The sequence below is a fragment of the Elephantulus edwardii genome, unplaced genomic scaffold (genome assembly GCF_000299155.1).
Source record: "Elephantulus edwardii isolate Elephantulus edwardi_28Jun2011 unplaced genomic scaffold, EleEdw1.0 scaffold00084, whole genome shotgun sequence".
NCBI lineage: Eukaryota > Metazoa > Chordata > Mammalia > Macroscelidea > Macroscelididae > Elephantulus > Elephantulus edwardii.
The window spans coordinates 516,737-521,617 of record NW_006399834.1 but is presented as its reverse complement, the minus strand read 5'-3'; the positions used below and the strand labels follow the sequence as shown (position 1 = coordinate 521,617).

General features: G+C 36.5%; 2 pseudogenes; one reads left to right on the top strand and one right to left on the bottom strand.

Moving 5' to 3' along the window:
* The first annotated feature begins 2,847 nt into the window (after nucleotides 1–2,847).
* Nucleotides 2,848–3,453, top strand: LOC102861885 (annotated as a pseudogene).
* Nucleotides 3,454–4,753: 1,300 nt separating this feature from the next.
* Nucleotides 4,754–4,881, bottom strand: part of LOC102861472 — a 2,258-nt pseudogene continuing 2,130 nt past the window's right edge.

Below are 4,881 nucleotides of genomic sequence, written 5' to 3'. Positions count from 1 at the left end.
ATTTTTTGTGAATAAAACTTGGCATAACCCTGCCTGTTGGCTTATTATCTGACACACTGGACAAGGAGTTCAGTTCATTTGCTGCCTCTCCAGCAACCATGTCCAAAAGCATTATCCAGTAGGAGGTCTAAAGAAGCCGCCACTATCAGACTCCAACAGGCACACTTGAAAATTCATGAGCAATTTGTGAAAAGGCAGGAGCTCTTCTCAGTGCTTTAACTGCTCCACCACCTCAAAGCTGGCTGAGTTCTTACAAAGGAGAGGAAACTAATCTTGGCCATGACTTTAGCAGTGGTTCCAATTCACCATATGGATCTAGGGATTCTGATTCTCCTTCCACATAATGCCCAAGAACATATAGAACTGACATGATCAAAATTTCTTTATGCTTGATAACATGGAAGTCAATACTCCCATAATACCCTGGTTAAGAACATTCACTTTTGAGTTTCTATACACACAAATGGGTACTTGGAAAGCACTTTAAATCAGTCTTCTCGAGACCATTTGTGTTGTCAGTTGTCCCATATCATAGTTAAAAAATTATGAATTTAATATATGTAAATTATGTCTGTGTTGATTATCAAAATAAAGTTTTTTTGAAAGAACTATGGGAAAGTATTCTTCACCACTACAGGGTAAGATAATATGTTCAATGTAAGGCTACTAAGAGTTTGCCCATTTGAAATCTGAGGGAAGATAGGTCTTGAGGAGCATATGCTAAGTTTTGCTTTTCACTTGGCCCTGGAGCAGAAGCCTCAGAAGCCTCAGTAGCTTCAGTTCAGGAATCTTCTCAGGTTGAATTTTCACCTGAAACTAATGGGATACAAGGAAGAACTTTCACCTGGAGGCAGAATTCCTGGGTCTAAGTCATTTCAGAACAAGAGCATTTTGTTCCATGTCTGTCTATCTTCTCTTATTGAGATATTGCTGAGTCTATGCTATGGCCTTTAATAATTATAGAGTTCTGGGATTATTATTTTCTTTTTCACATCTGCTAGCTGCTGAAGGTTGACAGGTATTCTAAAGCAAGCAAGTATAAGACAGTTATTTTAATAATCTTTAGTGTTCTCTTTGATCTTCCTAAAAGTGGGTTACATAGTGTATAGTTTAACTTCTAAAATCTTAAATTTCCTAAACCTATTTCAGTGGAGAATTCAATGGCAGCTGTTAAAATTACCACAATTCTATATAGGTGTGGAGGGTCCCTTTAAATGAACCTAAAATAAGAAATTGAGAAGGATGAAATATAGAACTTTAACTTATTTTGAATTTCAATGCAAACACAAGATCATTATACTTTAGGCTTTAATATTTGAAGAGGTATGATTTTTGCAGTATAATTGCATTTTGTGAAATCCATGATGGGGAAGGATTTATACTCAAACTTGGAACAGTTTTTTATTGGACTACCTTAACAAAGTTGAAGGAAAATAAGTCCATAAGAGCCAAATTAGGGCCAAAGGTGAATTTGGAGATCATCTCAAGAACAGATTTGGCGCATTAAACACTTGTGACTGAAGATTAATGACTTGTGAGATGACAACATACATGAAAAAAGCAAAAAGACAATTTAAAATACAGTAAAGGGGAAAAAAGATCAAAATGGATGTCAAGAGAGACCCAGAAACTTTTTCTACATAAAGAATATAAAATAAACGGAAGAAATGATAAAGATAGCTGGAAGGAATATTACAAAGAATAGTTTAAAAAGATAAAATAGTGAAATATGCAAAGATCTGGTTTAAGTAAATCTTTCAAATACTTGAGAATTTTTCAAGCTGAAATAACTGAGGTGCTAAATATCAAGTTTCAGTTTGCAATGCTGAAGATCCTATGAGAAAATTATTTCATGAAAAAGGGAACACCAAAATAAAGTAGAATGAGTACTCAGAGCCACTATAACAAAAATAACTGGTTAATGCAGCTTTCAAATTATGTTTTTCACTAGCTTATTTTGTGTAAAAACTTCCCAGACTTTTCTTCAAAGGAATCTCTGTGTGTACTTGAACTGTCAACTTTTAGTGTTGAGGAGGAAGGACATTCGAAGAAGGCATGACGTTTCATCATCCAGTGGAATAGGAGTAGATGTGCCAACACCCTATTGCAATGTGTCTCCATCACACAGCATCCTCACTCAGCACCAAAGTAAACGTTTTATTCTTCTCCAAAGAGAGATTGTGGGGTCATGAGATGCAGCTTGATGTTAGTGGTAGATCAAATTTCATTCCACCCACCACAACATGAGCAACAAGGAGCTAGCACCTCGCCACTGTGCAGGAGATCATCAGTGAGAAGCTCAGGCTGGGTGTCGTGCTGAGTGCATCAGTCAACTCATCCAGTAGCTGAACCAGAACATCTTGAAAGCACAATGCATTAGAGCAACATGTTGCTAGTTTCTGAACTGTCATCCAGACTCTTCAAAAATTCTTTTCTGCTTTGCCTTCTGAAAAAAAGTCCATGGAGGAGAATCCATATTCATACTGCTCAGCAATTCCTGCACAAACTATTTATGCCCTAATCAGGGTCTCTTTACTTCCTAAACAGGCTACAAGGGTTGGTGAATCGGAAGGCTGGCTTCAGGGTTTTGTCTTAAATTCAGAAGCACAGAACTCTAATGTCCTGCAAAAAATGCTGTCAGTACCCAGGGCACTGGTTTTGCTCCTCTTGGCAAATAGGTGGGTCAGTATTGAAATGTGCTAAAACCAGAGTTCTCTCTCTCTTCACCATTCACTATTAATTCCTGGAAGAGGTTAGTTGAGATGACTGTAGTTAAGTGAATGGACATACAAGAGTGGAAATTTAGCAAAACAAGTGAGAAAGGTTTATCAAGACAGGGTGGCCTATCTCTTCAAGTACATCATTATTGGTGATGCAGGTGTTTGTAAATCATGTTTATTGCTACAGTTGACAGATAAGAGATTTCAGCCTGTTCATGACCTTACTATTGGTGTATGATAACTGTTGATGGAAAATAGATAAAGCTTCAGATATGGCATACAGCAGGGCAAGAGTCCTTTTCTCCATCACAAGGTCATGTTACAGAGGCACAGCAGGTGTTTTAACTAGTACATGATATAACAAAGAGAGATACATTCAACCACTTGACAACCTGGTTAGAAGATGCCCACTAGCCTTCCAACTCCAACATGGTTATTATGCTTATTGGAAATGAAAATTATTTAAAATCTAGAAGAGAGATAAAAAAAGAAGGTGAACCTTTTGCATAAGAGCAAGGATTTATCTTCATGGAAACTTCAGCCAAGACTGCTTCCAATGTAGAAGAGGATTTATTAATACAGCAAAAGAAATAGATGAAAAAAAATCCAAGAAGGCATTTTTGACATTGATAATGAGGCAAATGGGATAAAAATTGGCCCTCAGCATGCTGCGGCTAAGGCAGCACATGCGAGCAGCCAGGGAGGCCAGCAGGCTGGGGGTGGCTACTGCTGAGGGTTTCTACCCACGCTGCCCACATGAGGCCTCCTCACGGTCTCCTCATTTGTTCTTTCAGACTCTCCTTCTGCTCAGGTGAAATAATAAACTATTCGAATGACTTGATGTCACAGAAAACTTTACTCCTTCAAGTTCTTATATAACTTTGAGTAAATGGTTAATGTTCACTAAAAAAAATATATTTTGAGATTCATGTCTATTTACATTTGATTTCTAGGTATGTGATTCTTTTTGTTAAATGTTGTCTTGTGCCCTTAACTATGAAATGAGTTGTATTAAAGACTCCAGAGTCACCTTGAGTATTTTCAGTTTGAATAGTTCGATTTCCCAACACTTGTGGTTACCTAATGTTTAATATTATAGAACTATCCTCAAAAAGTTTGTCAACTTTCAAGGCAGAAGATCTCTTACTTCTGTATTTATCATTTATTTTCTGTATAAATAGATTAATAACCTGCTTAGATGTAATTTGCCAAGCTTGAATTCTTTAATACATTTGCAGAAACTCTATACTGTTTAGAGCTTAATGCTACAGAAGCACTGTTAGGAACTGCTTGGACACTGAATTTTAAACTTTTTGACATTTTTTTTTTTTAAAAAGTTTATTTATATTGGTAAAGAGGTACTGGTATATAGTTTTCATCTCTTAAAAAACCTTCATTCTGGTCTCAGTATTATGGCAATACTGATCATAAAGTGGGTTGAAATACATTTTATCTTATTTTGGGAAAGAGATCCATAGAATTAGTATTCTTTCATTTTCAAATGTTTAGGATAATTCATGGTAAAGTCATCTGACCCTGGAGTGGTGGTATGTTGTTGTATTTTTTGTTTTTGTTTTTTTCCTTTTTTTGTTTATTTTTTATTTGACAAGCAGCAATATAATGTTTGTCATTTTAATGTAGAGACAATTATTAGGTTACCTGTCATATTACAATATTTAAGGTTTCTTTAAAACGTATGTTCTTTAAGATACATTTAAAAACAAAAAAAAAAACCATATCACCTGCAAACGTGACGGGGAGAAAAAGCATGGTACCCAACCAACTTTCCATTTTTCAGCAATACTTCACTCATTCATAAAGTTTTAAGAAATGTCACAATGACATGAGCTTGAAATATCTATAGGGATCTTCCTGGGCGCTCATGACATGGCACTGGTGATGTTGTAAACAACAGAGAAACAGGGGCTGCCAAATGACCAAATTACAGAGGCCCAGGCCTGCCTTCTCTTACAGGAACACACCAAATGGTGATGGCAATGATCTTCTCCCATCCACACGCAAGGAGCACAACATCACACTACGTAACTGTATTCATCTGCTGACGTCTGGCTGCGTTCGATGTACTCTTTGTCTATGAGAACTTCAATACACTTCTTAATCATGCTGATACTTGGATTAAACCTAGCTCTTGACTAGCTAA